This window comes from Lontra canadensis, unplaced genomic scaffold (assembly GCF_010015895.1).
Source record: "Lontra canadensis isolate GAN:19392208 unplaced genomic scaffold, GSC_riverotter_1.0 scaffold24, whole genome shotgun sequence".
Lineage (NCBI taxonomy): Eukaryota > Metazoa > Chordata > Mammalia > Carnivora > Mustelidae > Lontra > Lontra canadensis.
The window spans coordinates 769,354-793,850 of NW_022631018.1; the positions used below are offsets into that span (position 1 = coordinate 769,354).

The 24,497-nt window shown below is 39.2% G+C and overlaps 1 protein-coding gene and 1 pseudogene across 4 annotated transcripts in view; both read right to left on the minus strand.

The window, feature by feature from the left end:
* ABL2 (ABL proto-oncogene 2, non-receptor tyrosine kinase) overlaps positions 1–24,497 on the minus strand; it is a 106,606-nt gene that overhangs the window by 66,744 nt on the left and 15,365 nt on the right. The window lies entirely within an intron of this gene.
* On the minus strand, positions 1,531–7,483 carry LOC116870668 (annotated as a pseudogene).

Sequence of the window (24,497 nt, forward strand, 5' to 3'; positions counted from 1 at the left end):
TAAAAAAAAGAAAAAAGGGGCGCCTGGGTGGCTCAGTGGGTTAAAAGCCTCTGCCTTCGGCTCAGGTCATGATCTCAGGGTCCTGGGATCGAGCCCTGCATCAGACTCTCTGCTCAGCAGGGAGCCTGCTTCCCTTCCTCTCCCTCTGCCTGCTTGTGATCTGTCAAATAAATAAATAAAATCTTTAAAAATATATTTAAAAAAAAAGAAAAAGAAAAAAAGCCTGAAATTTAGGCAACCTATTTTCATACTCTGGCAAACATTAAAAATGGTAAGTTCATATTATATTTAATTACAATTCCTTCATTCTTCCTTCACATTTAAAGAACTCTTCAGGGGCACGCGCCTAGGTGGCTGGGTGGGTTAAGCCGCTGCCTTTGGCTCGGGTCATGATCTCAGGGTCCTGGGATCAAGTCCGCATCAGGCTCCCTTGCAGGGAGCCTGCTTCCCTCTCTCTCTCTCTCTCTGCCTGCCTCTCTGCCTACTTGTGATCTCTCTCTGTCAAATAAATAAATAAAATCTTTAAAAAAAAAAAAAAAAAAAGAACTCTTCAAAAATCTACCCCAAACACAAAACTAAATTGTATAATGAACACAAAGAAAAAGAATAATTACTATCTTGCTGGGGGACAGAAGACAATCATATCCCAAACAGACGTTATCTAAGAGCCAAGTATCCTTTCCAAGAGATCTTGCAATGGTGCAAACTGCCTCCATAAGAATGCACATGGCTTTGGGCAGACACATTTGACAGCACAGCTGTCTTTCCAGGCACGCTGCTGAAAGAATAGTACACTCCTACTTGTCCTGTCCTCTAGGCACCTTAAGTCTCCTTACAAAAGGAGGTTTAAACAAAACTGTCATACTTACGCCTCTAATATGTGTGTGTGTGTGTGTGTGTGTTCAGTTAGGTCAGTTAGATAATATCAGAAGCAATAAACCCTTTAACATCACCCTTACCGTAAAGTTAGTCTCTGAAGACTTCTGAACAAAATAAATTTTGTTCATGTACATTTATAAACTCTTGACTTGAGGTTGCCCTTTAGTTTCAAAGGGAAGGTAATAAGCCACTAGTTTTCAGAAAATTGATACAGTACGGTAGAGGAGTGCATATTGAGAATCAGAGTAACAGAGTTGTGAGTCCTAACTTTGTGACCTTGGGGCAACTGTCCAACCTCTCTGAGCTTCAGGTTTTCATCAAACATGAATAATGATGCTTACACTAGTTACATTACAGAGTTGCTTGAAGATCAAAGAACTAAATGTAACCTTACCTTATCCACACACTGCAATGCACCCTTCTCAGCAATTTCAGTTTCATGCAACCACTTTTGAATACATCTTCTATCCTATTAGTTCACTCCCTCTCGTACAGGAGCTCCTGCCATCATCTGATCCCAGCAGAACCTCAAATCTACTGACCCAACCATCTTTCCACTCTCCCTCCCCGCTGGAAGTCCCCTCTTCTCTCCTTACCCGGTTCAAACTCCATGATGCATCATTCTGATCATCCACTCCTCTCACTGGACATGCTCACTTTGCAAAACCGCAATCCTGCTTAAATTCAATTCTCTGTTCTCCTACTACTCAAGGAGAGTACTGGAGCAAAAAAGCACACAACCAAGCTGAATGGCCTCTTTTAACTCATGACCTTTAACCTCAACTGAGCCCAGAGTTCTGCCTGGTAATCATAATCTATTTCCCTAGCCCATGCACTCTCCCACTTCTCTAAACACTTACATGCTCTCTCCTCTTCTCAAACTTCTAGTATCTTCTTCCATGCCCTTTCCCACTCTCAGCTGATGACTTGCTTAGAAAATTAAAGCAGTCAGAAGAGGATTTCCAGGAATTATCATCGCACCCACCCACCATACCAGCATCTAACTGCACCCATATGTTCTGCCTTCCTTCTTGTTATGATAAATGAACTACTATATCTTTTCTCTGTCTAACCCCTTCCCTCCTGTACAAGCTCCAATCCCTACCACCAGCAATTCTCCTCCTCTTCTGTATCATCAGCTTTTTTCCTTCCCTTTTTCCCCTCTCTACCACATCACTTCCATGAGCATACAAAATACCTATGAAAATGCTGTAACTCCTATCACAAAAACCGTGTGAGCAGAAACAATGCCAGGTAGAACTAAAAAGAAACACAAAGCAAAATGAAAACAGGCCTCTGGATCTCCACATCTCTGAGCAGGAAACTGGCTGAAAGAAAAAAAAAAAATGACTCCATTGCAAACATGGGCTTCCTTCAGGGAACACTAAAGAGGACTGAACAAAGGAAGCTAAGAAGGGCTACTTAACTTTTACAATATCATACAACTAAATAAGTGGCAGAATTAGGATATGAACTCAGAAAGGCTACATTCCTTCCCCCTCCCAGGCTTTAATTCTCTTTATTTTTTTTATATAAAACTACAGTGGTGGCCAGTCCTCTACACACTCTAGTGTGGGTCTTTACAAGCTGGTTGGTGAATGCCCGATAGGGAGATTTGGTGAACATAGTCTCTTTCAGAGGTTGGGACTGGGGGTAGGGGGGATGTGAGATAGCTGTAGGTCTTAGAAATGGCATCCAAAGTGGCCTTGGCAAATTCGCCCAAAGTGACAGTGCAGCCCCTGGCCAAGGTGCAGGAGCTGTCAGTATTAGCCATCATCAGGAGTTCCTTGGGCACATGGGCTGAGACAATGCCAGTGCCTCTGGAGGCAGGGATGAGGTGCACAAGGAGAGCCACAGTGGCCGGTCACCTTGTGAGGGACAGTGTGGGGCTGGCTGATCTTGTTCCCCTTATAGTTTCACAGCACAGGGACAATGGAGAGTTTAGCCAGGATGATGGCCCCATGGATGGCAGTGGCTACCTCCCTGAAGCACTTAAGCCCGAGACCAACGTGTCCACTGTACTCTTCGATGGCAACAAATGCCTAGAACCTGGTCCTCAGGGCAGCAGGCATCTGCTTCTGCACAGGCATAATCTTCAAAACCTCATCCTTGAGGGATGCCCCAAGGAGTCAGTGATCTCAGACTCCCTGACGGGCTGGGAGAAGAAATCTCCAGGGACTTGATCTTCATGTCCTTGAACAGGTGGCCCAGACTGGTGACCCAGAACCACTCCTTGACTTCGGCTAGGCCTTAGCCCCTCCCCACCCACAGCCAAGACTCATCCTGGATGCCGCTATGTCGGACTCCCACTGCAGCCCCCACACCCACCCTGGGTCTCTGGGCCCTTCTGCAGCACCAGCATCATCCACAGATTGGTGTTTTCTAGGAGAAGAAAAGGTCTACATTCTTAACACACATTATCTCATTAAACCTTTACAATGCTGTGACATAAGCACTGTTATTACTCCCATTTTACAAATGGGAAAACTGACTTAGTGATTTAATATACATTTAATACTCAGTGATTTAATACACATCCAAAATGTATTTGTTTAACAACTACACTATATTCAGAATTGAGGTAAAACTTTCAAAACAAAAAGATACACAGGGGGACGCCTGGGTGGCTCAGTTGGTTGGACGACTGCTTTCAGCTCAGGTCATGATCTCGGAGTCCCGGGATCCAGTCCCGCATCGGGCTCCCAGCTCCTCGGGGAGTCTGCTTCTCCCTCTGACCTTCTCCTCGCTCATGCTCTCTCTCACTGCCTCTCTTTCAAATAAATAAATAAAATCTTTAAAAAAAAAAAAAAAAGATACACAGGATATATATTTACAGTCCTCTTAAGTATGCTTTTACAAAAAAATTACTCCATCAAAATTTTATTCTTAAGGGCCTCATTACCTCAAAGCTTTGGAAACTAAGTATTTTATTGGGAGTTAATAAAATTTGTTTCTACAAATCTGTAAAAATTTGGCTTGCTAAATAATCACGTCAAAAAGAGTTTAAGCGGGTGGCGCCTGGGTGGCTCAGTGGGTTAAAGCCTCTGCCTTCGGCTTGGGTCATGATCCCAGGGTCCTGGGATCGAGCCCTGCATCAGGGTCTCTGCTCAGCAGGGAGTCTGCTTCCCTTCCTCTCTCTGCCTGCCTCTCTGCCTACTTGTGATCTCTCTCTGTCAAATAAATAAATAAAATCTTAAATTTAAAAAAAAAGAGTTTAAGGATAAAGTTACTTAAAATTTAATAGTTGTAAAGACACTTTCTCTATTTAATTTAAACTATTAAATTAAACTGGTACTAAAAACATCCTTAGCTGTATGTTAAAATCAAGTGTCCCAAAGATTTTTACCAGCAAGACCGTAATGATCTACTTTCAGTTATTTGTACCTCAAAAAATAGCAACAAATGCCCTAAAATTTTCCATAAATCAGATATCCTATAAAGCCAAACTGGTTCTTCATATTAAAATTAGTAAGGTTTTTTTTTTTAATTTAAATTAGTCCCAGGATCCTGATCCCAGGATCCTGGGACTAATAAGCCAATTATGGCGCTCCCTAATCAGCGGGGGAGTCTGCTTTTCCCTCTGCCCTTCCCCTTACCCACGTGCACTTGTGCTGTCTCAAATACAAAAAATCTTTAAAAAATAAAAATAAAATTGGTAAGGTTCTAGAAGCTTTTAACAGATAAGTTGCCACTTATACTTTGCACACTTAACTCTTCTAAATAAATTTAACTATGAAAAATACTAATTCAAATCAAAATATATAAGGAAGCAATAAACAGTCATAAAGCTGGCAATTAAGACTGAAAGTTTAGATAACGTATTCCTACAAAATACAGGTTGACTTTCACTAACAAGACTGTTACTTGTTTTGGTAACAAGACTGTTACCTTCTTAGCAATTTAACAACAACAACAAAATTCCTGTCTTTGTTAATATACAACTAAAATAGTCAAAAAACTGTACCTCAAAAACAAACATAAGGCAAAACACTGTGGAAGAGCACTGAACTGGAAGTCAGAAGACCTGAGTTCTAATCTTTCCTCCATCGTAACTGGATATGAAAATTTATCACTGTGTTTCTACTTCTCCAACCTGTAAAAATAAGGGGCAGGGGAAGAGATCACTCTAAGGTTATTTTCAGCTCAAAAATCTTTTGATTCCATGAACCAAACTGAGGGATATATTTTGTTTTCGCATTTTAGGGACTCTAGAGAAGCGATCAAATTAACAGAAATCAAGAATAAATAATTTGCCCTTTTAGAATGTAACTACAATTATGTAGTATGCCTAAGTTGCACAAGACAGCTTTGGTATTCATTCTCAGAGTTCTTTTGGAGTGTATACGTTAAGTCATTTTAACTCTCTCACTGAACTTGACTAGATCCAGCAATTCCTTATTTAAGTTTTCCTAAACTCTCAATATGCTAGGCTCTCCCTTTAACTTTCATTTTCTATTCCTCTTCTCCTTCCAACACTATTTACATTTCTACTATATTACATTTACAATGCTTCACAGTGACCATTTTGCTTATCTACTTCCTATACCTTTACCATGCCTGGTTTTTAATGCCTCCCTTATCCATGATTTCATTTTTCTTTTTAAGACACAGTACACCTGAACACATGCAAGGGAATGGGAGAGGGTCAGGAAGAAGGAAAGAGAGAATCCCAAGCAGGCTCCACACCTAGTGAGGAGGTGGGGCTCCATGCCAGGACCCTGAGATCATGACCCTATGATCATGCCCTGAGCCATAACATGAGCCAAGATCAAGGGTCAAGTGAGCCACCAGGCAGCCCCATTTTTTTATTCAAAGTGTCCCTATGTCTATGCCCCCCCAAAGGGGGGGGCTCTGTTGACCCAGTTAGATATTAAGAGTTCTGAGATCCTCAAATTTCAGATTTATTTCCTATGATGCAACTCCTTTCCACACTATCAGACATAGCAGGTTTGCTAACAAATTCAGACATATTATTCAATCATTCAGAAGTTTAAATTTTACATGTTGACATTTTTATATTCCATTTGTTTTCATCACTAGCAACCTGCTTGCTTAAAGTCTAAGAATTTTGACTTTTAAATACTTCTCAGCATACTGATACATGCTGGAGAAACCAAAGCAGTTTCAAATTTGAAATGTTACCTAGTAAAAGTAGAGAGGAAAAAATAGCACCCAATATTTAATTTCTCAAAACTCTACCACTCAGCCTTTTTTGGAAGGCCTAAGGAATAAAAATTTATTTCATGCTATAACTATAAAAGGTACTGAAGATTCTTTTAGGAATCTTACCACATTTCTTCAAGATCCAAGTGATACATAGGGGATCTAATCAAATTTAAATCACTACAGAGTTTTAACTATAATTCCTAAAGTTACTATTTGAAAATATAAACACTTATTATGAATTCATTTTTATTTCACACCCTGTCTTCAATGGTAGAAAGTCACATCCCCGAGAGAAATGATACCTAACTAAATTTGATAAAACCCACTGTATCTAGTACAGTGCTACATATTTGATGGCTATTTTAGACTCATGTGTCTCTCTGCTTTCATCCCTGTCCCCAAGAATTTATTCTCCACAAAGCAGTCAGACTGAAACTTTTAAATATAACCCCCATGGCCCAAGATTCCCATCCTACTCAGAATAAAGTCCTAATTCCTTAGGATGGTATGCAAGCCTTCTATAAACTGGCCCTCAGCAGTCTCCCTCATCCCACATGCAACTTTTACCTTCTTTCATTTGTTACCTTGTTTCATTTGTTAGACAGTTATTTTAGTGCCTGTCTCCACCCACTACCACTTACACAAAGGCAGGGAGTTTCATTTGTTCACTAACATACTCCCAGTGTCAAGAAAGTGCGTGGTAGGTGCTCAATAATGGTTAAATACAGGAAAATCTGAAATGCCTGACTCAAGAAGTCATGCTGTCATTATTATTCAAGCATACTAAAAAAGTCCTTTAAATAATATTTAAAGTGTTATTTAAACTAGGAATGTTGCTTGCCTCTAAGGAAGAGGACCAGGTAGCTGAAGGCAGAGAGATGCAGGGCAATTAAATGTATATACCTCTGGGGCACCTGGGTGGCCCAGTCGGGTAAGCATCTGCCTTCGGCTCAGGTCATGATCCCAGGGTCCTGGGATGGAGCCCTACATCCGGCTCCCTGCTCAGCGGGGAGTCTGCTTCTCTCTCTGCCTCTGCCTCTCCCCCTGCTTGTGTGCATGCTGACAAATAAATTAAATCTTTAAAAAAATTTTAAAAATAAATGTACACCTCTCATAATCTTGAACTGTCTTAATGTGTTAACACTATATTAATGTGCTAACTTCATTAACTGTATTAATGTGTTAACTTAAATCTTGAACTGGACCAATGTGTGATTCGTCTTAATATTTATAAAATTTCAAATTTAATAGTAATATTGTTGCTTGACTTATGTAAACACTCCAGTTCAATCCTGCATTTTCAAGATATGGAATACTGGGGTGCCTGGGTGGCTCAGTCATTAAGCATCTGCCTTCTGCTAATGTTATGATCCCAGGGTCCTTGGGTCCAGGCCTGCCCCTGCTTGGCAGGAGGCCTGCTTCTCCCTCTCCCACTCCCCCTACTTGTGTTCCCTCTCTTGTTCCTTCTCTCTCTGCCAAATATATAAAACCTTTAAGGAAAAAAAAAAAAAAAAAGATATGGACTACTACTTGCAAAAATACGGCATTCTTGGGCGCCTGGCTGGCTCAGTTGGTTAAGTGACTGCCTTCAGCTCAGGTCATGATCCTGGAGTCCCGGGATCCAGTCCCGCATCGGGCTCCCAGATCCACAAGGAGTCTGCTTCTCCCTCTGACCTTCTCCTCGCTCATGCTCTCCCTGCTGTCTCTCTCTCAAATAAATAATAAAAAATAATAATAATATGGCATTCTTTATGTTGTTCTGGGATGTTTTAATATGATTCTTCAGGAATTTCTCAGAGCACAAGAAGTTTTATGCTCCTTCTTTAATGCTCCCTTTAGTCTTATATTAACTAGCAATCACCTGGTCACTAGGAATTTGTTAGCTACATTCACTACTTCACTAGTAAACAAGATAAACAGTATGATAATGCCTCTACTAATTATAGGGCTGTGTGCCAACGGTATTATCAGAAACTTTGTCATTAAAGAGAGCAATAACAAAGACTATTCCAGGACAGGCTCTAGTGTATCAGGAAGGTAAAGTCTTAGCTAATGGGACTGGGTGGGAAGAATGTTGGAAAAGGAGAAGTGGAAGCAGCTGTCACTCCCCTTATCATCACAGCTAATCCACTAGCTAACCAGAAAGTCCCTCCCAGTTCTCTTGAAAACAGTGTTCCTCTCAACAGGATAGGAAGGACACAAGAAGAAGGTTACTTACAAAAGAGGAAACCCAGCAAGATAGTGATAAACTCCTTCAAGGACCAATATTAATTCTAACAGCCTTCCAAGTAAGTACTTTCTACTTGTATTTTACCACAAAGGATGAGAATTATAAAACCAACTTGGAAAGAATAAACACTGATTTCTGCCAGCCATCCGGTAACAGACTATTATACTTCTTAATTTTCAAATTCAGATAATATTATATACTTATCCAACTCCTGTATATTAAGACATTAGGTATTACATGGTAGTATGACAAGCATAATCTTTCTGTATTTAATCACTTAAACTATATACACCTATTTCCCCATTATTTAAATAATCTCTACTATTATTACTAAAAAAAAAACTTCTCCCCCTTAAATTATTAAGAAACAGTCTACGTAGTGTTATATGAAAGAAGGAACCATTAATTACTCCCTAAACTGAAGTTAGAGAAAAAAGTTTAACAATCAACTGGAATCTGTCATATAAAACTAAGTTCAACCGTAATTTAAATAAATAAAGTTCGGACCTAAACAAAAGCACCATAAATGGTCTTTAGTTTCCTTTAAACACACACACACACACACACACACACACACACATACATTTTACTGCAAACAAAAACATATAGAAACAAAAGAGCAACTGTAGTACTCTGGACATTCTGCCTTTCCTCTATAGCCAAAATATAACAAAACATGAACCAGTCATAGTTCAATGTATTGATCAGTCACTGTATACAAGAGGGAGATTACTAATCAGACTTAGTAGTTACAGAACTAATTAAGAAAAATGGCTCATAGGACTATTCTGGCTCTCATTATACCACAGGTATGTACAGCTAGCATCAAGGTCATGCCAGTCATCTATCCAGAAGCACAACCAAAGAGCCGTATTATCCCCACATTCTCTAGCTCTCTCCCCATTTTGCTAGGGAAAGAGAGATAAAACAAAAAAATATGGAATCAGAATGTCAAATAAAATGCTTCCACCCAATACTGTTATTTCTTTAATACCCTGTAAAGGTATCACCCAAACTCTAATCAAAACAAACTTACTGAATAATTCCTTCACTGCTTTATTTTCTGAGCAAGATTAAATAAACTTTTTCTTTTCTTTTCTTTTTTTTTAAGATTTTATTTATTTTTCAGAGAGAGAGGGAGAGAGCACAAGCAGGGAAGTGGCAGGTACAGGGAGAAGCCGGCTCCCTGCTGAGCAAGAAGCCTGATGGGGGACTTGATCCCAGGATTCTGGGATCAGGACACAAGCCAAAGACAAATGCCTGACTGACTGAGCCACCCAGGTGTCCCTAAATATACTTGTTCTTATCCCAGCCTGCCTTTCCATTTTCTAAATCATGCTGTCATGATGGCACATGATATCACCCATTTGTTGGGTTTATAAATAGTAGAAATCAGGTAAATTGAAGAGTTAAATCAGAAAAGTCACTTAACCTAAAGATATTTGTGTGCACAGAGAAGTCATGTACATCCTATGCAGAAAATGCATACAATCCTGTAATAGACAAAATTTTTTAAATGAATCTAGAAAAAAACAATAAACTTTTGGTTAACTGAAGTACTTCTGAAACATTAAGTCTGATAACCTTTTCCTAATTCAAGAGACTAAATTTTTTGAGACTAAATTTCTTGAAAGTTTGCTATTTTTTTTTATTTTTTTTATTAATACATAATGAATTATTAGCCCCAGGGGTACAGGTCTGTGAATTGCCAGTAAACTTTGCTATTTAAAAAAAAAAGAACTCAATTTTTTATATTTTTCTTGAGAGTATTAAATAATTGCACTGTGTCTACTTAAATTACCAGAGAAAAATCAAGATAATACTAAATTCTGTTGAATGCCTTTAATAGCAGCACCAATGGTCCTGTGTTACGTGTAGCTAAGGTCATATTTCATTTCTAAGTTAAGAGATTAAAAGATCATATATCATACAATGAAGAAAATTTTAACTCAAACCAAATACCACCTTTTTTGCCTTTCCAAGGAAAAGCACAATTTGAAAATAAATGAGAAAACTTTCCGGTACTAAGAAATAAAAATAACCAGTTTTTTCTGAAGTGCTCAAAGAATTAAGTTTAAGGGACTACCATCAGAAAAACTGGCCAACAAATCACACTGAGTTTCCACACTTCAAAAATGCAGCAAATTCCATTATCTCATTTATATGTGGACTCTAAAATAGTCAAACTCAGAAACAAAGAGTAGAATGATGGTTGTTCTGGGGAGAGGAAGGGAATGAGGACATGCTGGTCAAAGGGTACAAAGTTTCAGTTATGCGAAATGAGTAAATTCTGGAGAACCGTTGTCTAGTATGGTGACTATGCTTAATAAAATGTGTCATATACCCGAAATTTGCTGAGAGTAGGTCTTACCAAAAAATAAAAAAAAGCAAATGATTAGCTTGTGTTCACTTCACAATATATATGTATATCAAAACATGTTGTATTGTCAACATACATCAAAATATAAACATACAACTTGATATTTTATTTATTTGAGAGCGAGCGAGCGTGTGGGCACATGAGCAGGGGGAGGGGAAGAGTGAGAGAGACAAGCAGACTCCCTGCTGAGCATCCATCCAGGATCCAGGGATCACTGCCTGAGCTGAAGGCAGACACTTAACTGACTGAGCCACCCAGACGCCCACAACTTGATGTTCTAATCAAATGTATACAATTCCTATTTGTCAACTATACCTTTAAAAAGTTGGAAAAATCCTGCAAATTCTTCCACAGGTAACTATTATGGTTAAATTAATAGCCCAAACCAGACCGAAAAGTCTTTTTTTTTTTTCCCCATATAAGCAAATAGGAAAGTAGTAATTTTTATAAAGAGTAGGTAATTTTAAAGACTTGTTTTTTAATTTCTTTATTTGACAGAAAGAGACACAGGGAACACAAGCAGGGTGGGTGGGAGAGGGAGAAGCAGACTTACCACTGAGCAGGGAGCCCGACGTGGGGCTCTAGGACCCCAGGATCATGACCTGAGCTGAAGGCAGATGCTTAACGACTGAGCCACCCAGGCACCCCAAACAGGAGATAATTTTAAAACTCTGTATAGTGGCAACTGGATTTTCTTTCTAAGTCCTGGAGTATCCCCTAGTGGACTGGTAAGGAACAAGTTTTTTTTGCTTATTAAATTGAACTTTAAATCTCTGATAGTAACAAATTCACTAAAAGTACTAATCCCCAAAGCATGTATTTTTCCAATCTTCTATAATAATTTCCTAATAACTTAAAAGAAAGGAAATTATTTTGGAAATTACTCATACCATCTCAGTGATCTGCAAGTCAACAAGAAATTACGAATATCGAGTAGAGTGTTTCCCAAAGAGCCAGAGGTCACCAGAAATGAATCTGAGAAACTATGAAAGGGGTTTGAAAATGATTCTTTTACATACTATGTAATTTCTGAAAACAAGTGGAAATTTGAAGAATGACTAAAAAATAAATTTTAAGGCATCAACAACCTATACACAAATAAAAACAAAACAATGACTATTTCATGTTTTTGCAAGCAAGCAAAATCTACTAAATACAAAGTACACAAAATCTTTCAATCATACTTGAATGCACTGAAAACAATGCTATCCTCCTTCTTCCATCCACACCATCTTTACACATTCTGTTCCCCCTATCTAAGACACTCTTCCCCACTCCGACCCATGGACCTAATTAATGGCTACCCACCCTTCAAACCTCAACTAAATCAACACTAACCTCCCTGACTAGATACAATTCTATTACTGCTTCTCATAACATTATGTACCTCAACTTTTACTGATTTATTTAAGTAATGTCTGCTTGTTTTATTACAGGGTTATTTAGAGAATCTATTATCTTACAGGGCTGTTGGGACAATTTAGTAACACCTCTGTAAACCACCTTTTAACAATGCCAGCCATCATGTAAACACTATTAGTACTGGCCCCATTAAACCTGTCAGAAATAAAACGTGCTTCTGTCATTTAAGGTTATTCCTTAGAGTTTTATTCTGTTGTTAAAAACCACTTTTTGGGGGCACATGGGTGGCTCAGTCAGTTAAGCCTCTGCCTTCAGTTCAGGTCATGATCTCAGGATCATGGGATCAAGTCCCACATCAGGCTCTCTGCTCAGTGGACAGCCTGCTTCTCCCTCTACCTTGCATTGTACTCTTATGCTTTCTCTGGCTCTTGTGCTCTCTCTCTGGAAAATAAATAAACAAAATCTTTAAGAAAAAGACAAGAAAACAGTATGGCAGCTGCTCAAAAGATTAAAATACAATTACTATGCGATCCAACAATTCCACTCTGGATATATAACCTGAAGAAATTAAAGCAGGGCTCAAAGAGACATCTGTATACATTATGTTCACAGCAACATTATTCACAATAGTCAAAACGTGGAAGTAACCCAAATGGTCCATTGATAGATGAATAAATAAAATGTGGTACACACATACAATGAAATATCATTCAGCCATAAAAAGGAAATTCTGAACATGCTACAACATGGATGAACATTGAGGACATCATGTTAAATGAAATAAGCCAATCACAAAGGGACTAATATTGTATAATTCCACTTTATGGTACTTAGTGTAGTCAAATTCATAGTGGTTGCCAAGGACCAGAGGAAGGGGCAATAGGGAGTTATTTTGTTTAAAAGGTACAGAGTTTCAGTTTTGGAAGATGGAAAGAGTTTTGGGGATGGATGGTGGTGATGGTTATACCATGTGAATATAATAATGCCCTCAAATGTATATTTTTAAATGATTAAAATTGTAAATTTTATGTGTATTTCACAATTTTCTTAAAAAGCCAGATATTTTAAGGAAAATCAAATAGAACTTGCAGAAATGCAAAATATATTAACTAAAATGAGAAGTTAAATGGATAGATTAAACAGCAGATCAGACCAGCTAAAGGCCACTCTGAAGAAATACACAAAATGCAGCAGTGATACAACAAATGAAAACATGGGACAGCAGTTAAGCAACATGAGGACAAAACGAAAAGTCCAACATAGGTCTAAACAAGATTCAAGAAAAGAGTAGAGAAAATGGGAAGGAGGCAATATTTGAAGATATAATTGCCGAGACTTCTCCAGAATTGAAGTTTTAGGAAGTACAAATAACCACTAGTAGGATAAACAGTAAGATATCTATACCTAGTTACTTAGCAGTGAAAATGCAGATTAAGGACAAAAAGATTTGTAAAACCACAGCATAGAAATGACACTGTCTCTAAGAAGGATAATTATACTGACAGCTAAATTCTCAACAGCAATAATGGAACCCAGAGGGTAATAACATACTGAAAAAGATGAACACTATATCATCAGACAAGCTTCACAGTTGTGCAATTTAGCCTACATGACTCTGAGACCTCCTGTGGACCAACAGAAAAGAAACTCTCATCCCCATGTTGTAATGAACTACAGACCTTCCTCAACTTAAGATGGGGTTACATCCCAACAAAACCATTATAAGTGGAAATACTTTAAGATGAAAATGCACTTAATACACTTAACCCACCAAACATCACAGCTTAGCCTAGGCTACCTTAAACATCCTCAGAATACTTACATTAGCCTACATTTAGGAAAAATCATCCAACACAAAGCCTATTTTATAATAAAGTGTTGAGCAGCTCATGCAATTTATGGAATAATGAATGTACTCAAAGCGACGAACAGGCTATATGGGTACAGAATGGTTTTAAGGGTACCATCAACTGTTTACCCTCCTGATACATCACTGACAGAACTCTGTGGCTCGGCTCACTGCCACTGCCCAGCATCAAAAAAGTATCATACTGCATATCAAATTCAAAATTTGCAGTATGGTCTCTACTGAATGGTATCATTTTCGCACCATGGTGAAGTTGAAAATCATAAGTCAAGTCATCATAAGTCAGGGATCATCTGTATTTCTTCACCTGATGTGCATATCCAAATCACAAGGGAGGTTGTTTTTTCTTCAGAATACACCTGTTTGGTTCAGTAGGAACATTTTTTTTAATATTCTAGAGGTGATTTTATATACACTCCTCATTAAGGAATGAGAAGAGAAAGAGGAAAAGGAGAGAGAGGAAATATGATAAAAACAACTGAGACAAAGTATTAACAATTGGGGAATCTGGGCAAAGAGTAAATGAGGGCTCTTAATGTTTTTCTTGCAACTCTTCTATAATCTTGAAACTTTCAAAATAAGTTATTTTTTAATTTTTTTTTAAGTAAGCTCCACGCCCACCAATGTGGGGCTTGAATTCACAACCCTAAGATCAAGAGTTGCATGCTACACCAACTGAGCCAGTGAAGCACCCCTAAAAGTTATTTTAAAAAAATATAGATGCAGTACCAGAATTATACAATTCTGGGGTTGGGTTTTTTTTTTCTGTTTTTTAAAGATTTTATTTATTTGACAGAGATCACAAGTAGGCAGAGAGGCAGGCAAAGAGAGAGGAAGGGGAGCAGGCTCCCTGCTGAGCAAAGAGCCCGATGCGGGGCTTGATCCCAGGAGCCTGGGATCATGACCAGAGCCGAAGGCAGAGGCTTAACCCACTGAGCCACCCAGGCAGCCCTACAATTCTGTTTTAAAATGCCACTATCGGGGTTAAGCCTCTGCCTTCACCTCAGGTCATGATCTCAGGCTCCTGGGATCAAGCCCCACATCGGGCTCTCTGCTGAGCAGGGAGCCTGCTTCCTCCCTCTCTCTGCCTGTCTCTCTGCCTACTTGTGATCTCTGTCAAATAAATAAATAAAATCTTTTTTTAAAAAAGGGGGGGGCGGGGGCACCTGAGTGGCTCAGTGGGTTAAGCCTCTGCCTTCGGCTCAGGTCATGATCTCAGGGTCCTCGGATTGAGCCCCGCATCGGGCTCTCTGCTCAGCAGGAAGCCTGCTTCCCCCCTCTCTCTGCCTGCCTCTCTGCCTACTTGTGCTCTATCAAATAAATAAATAAAATCTTTAAAAAAAAAAAATGCCACTATCTTTGGAGCGCATGGGTGGCTCAGTAGATTAAGCCTCTGCCTTCGGCTCAGGTCATGGTCTCAGGCTCCTGGGATTGAGTCCAGCATCCCGCTCTCTGCTCAGCAGGGGGCCTGCTTCCCCCCCCCCCGAATAACCCCCACTTTTGCCTGCCTCTCTGCGTACTTGTGATCTCTCTCTCTCTGTCAAAAAAAAAAAGTCACTATCTTTATAAACACTGATTCTAAAAATTCTAATAAGGTAATATGCCCATAAATTAATCTGAATTGTCCATTACCTGGAATAATTCATGGTAAGAAAAGAGAGGTTTGTGTGTTTAGTCAGTTATTATTAAAACACACTAACTTCTTTAAAAAAAAAAAAAAAAAAAAAAAAAAGGATGCCGGGTGGCTCAGTCGGTTAAGCGGCTGCCTTCGGCTCAGGTCATCATCTCAGCGTCCTGGGATCGAGTCCCACATCCGGCTCCTTGCTCTGCAGGGAGCCTGCTTCTACCTGCCACTCTGCCTGCCTATACTCTATCTCTCTGACAAATAAATAAATTATTTAAAAACACACACACACACACACACACACACTAACACACAGCTGTCAACTAATTCATGACAACCTCACCATAAAGGTATGGAAAACATTCATAATGTTTCTGTACTTCTCAGCCCCTTCTTTATTTTGTACTTAAGATATTCTTAGTTTTTTTTTCAAGTTTTTAATTCCAGTTAGTTAACATAAAGTGTTATATTAGTTTCAGGTGTACAATACAGTAATTTTACTGTTCCATACAACACAACACTCTGTGCTCATCACCCGAAATTCTTAGTTCTTAAGATATTCATAGCTCTTATATATATATATATATATTCATAACTCTTAAAATAAACCAAGAAAAGTTCCACTGGGCAATTTCAGAAATAAATTTAAAATGGATAGATTAATCTAAAATTTAATATTCTAAACTTTAAACTTCTATATGTCTAAAACTTCCTCTTCTTTACTCACTAACCTTGCTACACAACCTCACATTAAACCAATTAAAAGAGAAACACAAACTTCAGCTTCTCTTTCTCCTGCTTAAACTTCAATCTCTCCACATCTTGGAAGAGCAGAAAAAGAATACTAACAATTTTTTAGTCACTTTGTGCAAGACATAATGGCAGCTTTATATACATTATCTTATTTCTCAAATCACCCTATACAGCAGCTATTATCCTCACTTTATAATGAAATAAAGTAAGTTCAATCAGTTAAATCAGACTTCCAACCAAAATCTGCCTAGTTCCAAAACCTTGTACTTCTACATCATAGTGCTTTCTAAAGTCACATTTGTCATTTTCAGTTCTCCTTGAAGAACACAGTTCTATAAATTACAGAAACTTAGCAGAGAACCTGACACCAAGATCCAGTTTCACAAAAACAGAACCTTAGACAAAGTTTCTCAGCCACAAATTAAGAACTTTTTTCCCTCTCTTACAGACCCCAAACTTATTTTTAGTATCATTTGTTCTATTACCCTATCCAGACACATCTTAAGCCCCCAAAAATGTCATCTACCTACATTAGAGACTTCTGTGTCCAGAGGCTTTATATGAGCAAAGTGACTCCAGTAACAAAGTTATCTGATCTACTGTTGTATCAAGGGAAGGGGGTCCCATTCAACCCCCAGCTTTTGATGATTCACTAGGAAGACTCAGAGGACTGAGCAGATTGTCATACTCATTATTAAAGCAAAAGGAAACAAAGCAAAAGCAGCAAAAAGAAAAGGCAGATGGTATAGAAGAAATCAAACACAAGTTTCCAACAGTCTTTTCCCATGAGAGTCATACCGGATACATTTAACTCCTCCAGAAATGTTAAGTATAACACATGTAAAATATTGTCTACAGGGTAAGTTCATTAGAGATTCAGCAAGGTTTTTCCTGGCTTTTCCTCTGTCTACCATGAACCAAAATTCTAGACTCCTAGATGGAAAGCAGGTGTTTCACATAAACCACACTGTACAGTTTAGGCACAGTGAGCCACTCTTCACAGTTCAGAACTGTGAATTTCTCTTAAAATCTAAGTTCCCAAAATTAGCCAAGAGCCAGCCTTATTGTAAGCAGACCATTCTAAGGACAGTAGTCTCAAGTCCCCTATGTTAACTCTTTTCTGCACAACTGAGATGTTGCCTTTAGAAATAACATTTAGTGGGATGCCTGGGTGGCTCAGTAGGTTAAGCGTCTGCCTTTGGCTCAGGTCATGATCTCAGGTTCCTGGAATCGAGTCCCATATCAGGTTCTCCCTGCCTGGTGGGGAGCCTGCTTCTTCCTCTGCCTGCTCTGACGGCCACTCCCCCTGCTTCTGCATACTCTCTGACAAATAAATCTTAAAAAAAAAAAAAAAAAAAAAACCCGAACACACACACACACACACACACACACACACTTTGTTTTTAGCAGTCTTTTTTCTATACCAAATGGTTCCCCATTTCTTGTCATTTTTCTGAGATTTGTATTTTTTTTTTCCTAATTTATCAGCTACTCATGCCCAAGTTTTAAACTCTTTTATAAGCCATGGTATGATTAATTTCTGTATCTATCCTTGAGGAGAATACCTGTGAGGAAAAAAATCCTTTTAAATTTTAAAGACAGGGGCGCCTGGGTGGCTCAGTGGGTTGAGCATCTGCCTTCAGCTCAGGTCATGATCTCAGCGTTCTGGGATCGAGCCCCGCGTTGGGCTCTCTGCTCAGCAGGGAAACTGCTTCCCCCTCTCTCTCTGCCTGCCTCTCTGCCTACTTGTGATCCCTCGCTCTAATGAATAAATAAAACCTTGAAAAAAAAATTTTTTTTAAGTAGGCCTCAGCCCCAGGAGATTTTTACATATTACCAGTTAATATGTACATTTACAAATTACCTGTTAACATTGTGGGAGTGATATTCTTTTATAAATCACCACCTAAAAACTAGACAGTAAACCCCCACTTTCCTCTTAAAAGACATTAAACAACTCATGACATTTAAAAGAAAACACAATCCTACTATCCTCATTTTATTTTCAAAAGAGTTAATTCCTCAAACTAAGTATGTTCTGTTCAAAGGAGCATATTATAAAAAATTATAATCATAGGAATACTTTACTCTAGATTTAAAAAAGGGAAGGATTTTAAATATATGTGTACAAATTTGTACATAGTTTTTGGTTGTATCAGCAAATTGAACAATGCTGGACTGTAAGTGATTTAGTGATTGATCTATACCCTGAAATAACTGACAAAATGTCTTCTACTTGTTTCCCTACAATCTCTTCCATTAATGTACATCCTGTCCTTAAATTAACTTAATATGAGTCAGCAGAATGAAGAATACAGAAAACTCCAAGGAACTTAATCTAACTGAGGAAACAGGAATAACAATAAAAATTGCAAAGCAAAAGTATGGATATTAAACAGTGTGAGAAGTAAATACAGAAGTCCTAAAAAGAGGACTCAAGGGGTGCCTGGGTGCCTCAGTGGTTAAGCGTCTGCCTTCGACTCAGGTCCTGGAATCGAGCCCCACAGGGGGCTCGGTGCTTGGTGGGAAGCCTGCTTCTCCCTCTTCCACTCTCCCTGCCTGCATTCCCTTTCTTGCTATCTCTTTCTCTGCCAAATAAAGTCTTTAAAAAAAAAAAAAAAAGAGGACCCCCAAAAAACCGTTCCTCCCTTAAGATTTATAAGGTTCAAAATATATATAAGGTGCAAAATATATACAATGGGTGCACTTATACACAGATTCTTTTCAATAAATATAGTAAATTACTATGAAATGTATTTTCCTGCGCCTGGGTGGCTCAGTCACTGGGTGTCTGTCTTCGGCTCATGTCATGATCCTGGAGTCCCGGGATGAAGCCCCACATGAGGCTCCCTGCCTGCTTCTCCCTCTCTCTCTCTCACTGCTTGTGTTCCCTCTCTCATTGTGTCTCCCTCTGTTAAATAAAATCTTTTAAAAATAAATTGTAGAATGTATTTTCCTTAGGATCTTAATTTTTTTTAAGATAGTTGACACAAGGGGCACCTGGGTGGCTCAGTGGGTTAAACCTCTGCCTTCAGCTCAGGTCATGATCCCAGGGAGGGTCCTGGGATCGAGCCCCGCATCGGGCTCTCTGCTCAGCAGGGAGCCTGCTTCCCTTCCTCTCTCTCTGCCTACCTCTCTGCCTACCTGTGATCTCTGTCAAATAAAAAAAAAAAAAAAGAAAAAGTTATTTTCCTTTCTATTTAAAGAAATAAAGAGTAGTAAATTAGCTCTTTCCCCTTTCTTCTAATTTAAAAGATGAAGCAAGGAATTTATAATCTTTTTAAAAGAGTTTATTTGAGAGAGAGAGAGAAAGAGAGCATGTGTGCAGGTGGGGGGAAGGAGAAGGAAAGGGAAAGGTAAAGAATCTCAAGCAGACTCCAAGCTGAGCGCAGACCCCAACCTGGGACTCAATCCCACAAGACCATGACCTGAGCAGAAACCAAGAGTTGAAGACTTAACCAACTAAGGCAGCCAGGTGCCCAACAAGGGATTTGTATTTAATAAACATGTTATACTTGGATAAATAACGATATAAAACACAAACATACGGGGCGCCTGGGTGGCTCAGTGGTTAAAGCCTCTGCCTTCGGCTCAGGTCATGATCCCAGGGTCCTGGGATCGAGCCTCACATCGGGCTCTCTGCTCAGCAGGGAGCCTGCCTCCTCCTCCTCTCTCTCTCTGCCTGCCTCTCTGCCTACTTGTGATCTGTCAAATAAATAAAAATCTTTAAAAAAAAAAAAAAAAAAAACCACAAACATACTACACTTGGTCATTCTGCTGGCTTTGTAAACTGCCCCTTAAAACTCAGTCAAATATAAAACTAAATGCTCCAGGAAAGCTCTTCAAGCCAGAAAACAGTTAAATATGCACCATCACCCTCCCTGTTAGTACAGACTGCCCTCTCACTGAGGTCCTCAAGGTAACTTTCTTTAAATTATTCTTCACTTCTACTATTTTCCCAAAAATCATCTTCAAAGTAAACAGTTTTCTATGTTCACTGCAAGTAACAAAAGCATCTACATTGTCTTTAGAAAGCTATACACAAAAGCCCATGCATTAAAAGAGGCATCTTGGGGCGCCTGGGTGGGTCCCTGGGTTAATGCCTCTGCCTTCAGCTCAGGTCATGATCCCAGGGTCCTGGGATCGAGCCCCGCATCGGGCTCTCTGCTCGGCGGGGAGCCTGCTTCCTCCTCTCTCTCTGCCTGCCTGTCTGCCTACTTGTGATCTCTGTCAAATAAATAAATAAAATCTTTAAAAAATAAAAAAATAATAAAAGAGACATTTTGGTATACTAGAAAGTACAGTGGGGGCGCCTGGGTGGCTCAGTTGGTTAAGTCACTGCCTTCAGCTCAGGTCGTGATCCCGGAGTTCCGGGATCAAGTCCCACATCGGGCTCCCAGCTCCGCAGGGAGTCTGCTTCTCCCTCTGACCTTCTCCCTTTTCATGCTCTCTCTCTCAAATAAATAAATAAAATCTTAAAAAAAAAAAAAAAAGGCACAGTGGGTCAGAGCCTTATATTACATTCCAGTTCAGGTTGTGCCACTTATTATACATTACTTAATTTAGTACAAATAGGACATCAGACGATCCTATGTGATAGGTTAACATTTCTCTTTACACAACATATATTCACTATGAAAAAGAAATTCAAATAATATAGATATATGCAGTTAAAAATGGAAGTTCCCTTTATATCTCCACTCCCACCACCCACCAAGGAGCCTAAGAAAATACAAATAAAATGTTGTTGTTGTGGTTAACAAACCAGCTAACTGACCTGTTTCATTCACAGCTACCTGGACCCAGACAAACCTCCTCTGAATCTAACATCACTCAGAGATTCTAGAGTTTGAACTCAGCATAGTTACTAGATAGAAATTAGGGTTTTTTAAGTTTGGGGGTTAGTGCGTTGTATATAACACAAACAATTACTCAATATTTAGCAAACAGTAAAGCAAACTAGGGTAATCATCACTGCTCTCCACTAAATATTCTAGCTGCCTTCCCAGGCACAGGCAAAACTGCACCTTCCCCATCCCTGTGACATGATTTAAGGCCTCGCAATTTGCTCTGGCCAATGAAATAGAAGTAGTAGTGATGGGGGCACCTGGGTGGCTCAGTCATAAGTACCTGCTCTTGATCTCAGGATCATGAGTTCAAACCCTGCACTGGGTTCCACACTGGGTGAGGAGCCTACATTTAAAAAAAAAAAGTGATATATGTCTCTTCCAAGTTTTTTTTTTTTTAAAGATTTTATTTATTTGACAGAGAGAGAGAGAGAGATCACAAGTAGGCAGAGAGGCAGGCAGAGAGAGAGAAGAGGAAGCAGGCTCCCTGCGGAGCAGAGAGCCTGATGTGGGACTCGATCCCAGAACCCTGAGATCATGACCTGAGCTGAAGGCAGAGGCTTAACCCACTGAGCCACCCAGGCGCCCCTGTCTCTTCCAACTTTTAAAGTTTCCACTAGTATTTGATTCCTCATTCCTCTTCCCCATGCAATGGCATCTGCCAACTTTCCAGCCTGGGTGTCTGGTTACAAAAGATGGGCACAGCCCCTCTCTTACCTCCCGCCAAGCCCTTCCACCAACATACATGTAATGATCCACACTGAACATGTACTGTGAGTGACAAACTTTTGATGGGTTATTCCACTAAGATCGAGGCGGCGGGGGGCTATTGTTACCAACCCATAACCTAGTCTACCCTTACCAGACAGACCAACTGATTCTTAAATTAATGTAAAAAAATAGGCAAGAAAGGAGACCCAGGAATATTCTGAAAACGAAGACCAATGAAGAACCAGCCCTACTAGTTAGCAGCAATAATAAACTGTTAAAATGATAATACTAACTATATGCCAAACACTATTCTAAGAACTTTATATACATGAACTCATTTATACCTTATAACAACCTAATCAAATAGGTATTATCATCATCTCCAATTTACAAATATGGACACAAAACTACAGGGATGTTAAGTAACTTGGCAAAGGACACACAGCTGAGGAAGTGGTAAAGACAAGATTTTAAAGCAAAGCAGTTTAGCACAAGTCCATATTTTTCTTTTTTTACAAGTCCATATTCTTTTTTTTTTTTAAGATTTTATTTATTTATTTGAGAAAGAGACGGTGAGAGAGAACATGAGCGAGGAGAAGGTCAGAAGGAGAAGCAGACTCCCCATGGAGCTGGGAGCCCGATGTGGGACTCGATCCCGGGACCCCGGGATCATGACCTGAGCCGAAGGCAGTCGTCCAACCAACTGAGCCACCCAGGCGTCCCTACAAGTCCATATTCTTAACCACCATGCTATCCCACACATTATAGAAAGTACCACAGTTAGGAGGCACCGGAGTGGCTCAGTCAATTTGAACATCCAACCCTTGGTTTTGGCTCAGATCAGGACCTCAGGGTCATGAGATTGAGTCCCACATGGGGCTCCATGTCTGCTTCAGATTCTTTCTCCTTTTCCTTCCCCTTTTGCCCCTCCCTGCTTACACATGCACTCTCTCTCAAATAAAATCTAAAAAAAAAAAAAAGGATACCAAAATTAAAAGAGCATGTACTGGCACATAATTATACAGGCAAATCATCAGAACAGAAAATCCAAAAATAGAATTAAATGTGCACAAGATTTTAGTATATAAAAAGGTGACTAAAAGATAGTTTATTCGGGGTGCCTGGGTGGCTCAGTTAAATGTCTATCTTCAGCTCAGGTTATGATCCAAAGGTCCTAGAATTGAGCCCCACATCAGGTTCCCTGCTGTGCCGGGAGTCTGCTTCTCCCTCTGCCTGTCGCTCCCCTTGCTGGTGCTCTCTCTCTCACACTCTGCCAAATAAATAAATAAAATCTTTAAAAAAAAAAAAAAATAGTTTATTCAATAAGTGGTTATTATGAAATATCCATATCCTTTCTTGTCATCAAGTTCAATTCAAGGCATTTATCCTATAGCTACACTAACATGTTTGAAAAAAAATAAAAAAGGCTTTTCATCCCTATAATGAAATGCTATGCGTGCATTAAAAAAAAAAGAAGCAAGTTCTTTATTTACTAACATGAAAGAATCCCCAAGATAAATTAAGTTGAAAAAGCCAAGGTGCAAAACAATGCATACATACATGTTTCCACTGGTCTTAAAAAAAAAAAAAAAAGGATTGGGGAGATATACAGGCATACACATACATATATACTGTATCTCTGGAAGTATACACAAGACCCTGGTGAATGGATTGCCAAAATTTGAGTGGCCAGGGGAAAGGAAGTGGCAGGAACATTTCTGTACCATATGAATTTTAAACCATGTAAAGATACTGACCATTCAATAAATAGACAAATTATTTAAATTTTAAAAGAGTAAGACTGAGCCATTTAGCAGCAAGGATTAATGCCAAAAGAATATATTGAGAGTTTTCATGATAAAGAGAAGCTCACAGAGATTACACTCCATATACAAGCTAAAACCGAGAAAGCCAGCTGGAAGAAAAGGAAAACTGAACAGATGTACACAGCAAAAAAGATGCCAAAACCTTGCAGCCTCCGAAAGAGAAGGATGGAGCACACAGTCTCAATTTCTAGTTGCTTACCGGCTCCAGTTTCCATAAGGACCAGCTGCACAATGATTCCTATCTATGGAGTGTCATGATCCCCAGGGCACCCACATACAACTCTCCCTTCTACCACCTTCTGGAGTTAGCACCACTGGTTCGCCATTCCTTTTTACCTTAGAGCCCCTAGCTAGCTCTTCTACCTGTATGAATGAGAAAGTACTTTAGGATGACTTCCAAGTGCCCCTTGTAGAGAAGAAAAATTATGATTTACCTAAGTGCTAGAGATAACTAATCAGAATGCTGATAATTGTATCAAAACAGAATAAAACTACAAACTACTTACCTATATATCCAGAAGCACTGAAATCTGGTAACTAAACGGAGGCACAAAACAAGTCTAAGTACAATATACTACCTTGTATTAAGGCCTCAACATGGTCATAATTGTTATTTAAATCATTTAGAACTTATAAAACTTAAGTACATTAACCAATAAAAATACTAGCCATTTTTGTTAAGTTGCTTTTCTACCACTTTTTTTTCTATCGCTTTGTTGCTTTTTTATCATTTTTTGAGCACTTTTATCATTCACCATGCACTCTCTGGGAATTTTATACATAATCATTTTCACTGTACTGTAAAGTAGGTACTATTAGCATGACTATCTTACAGATGAAGAAACAGAGAAA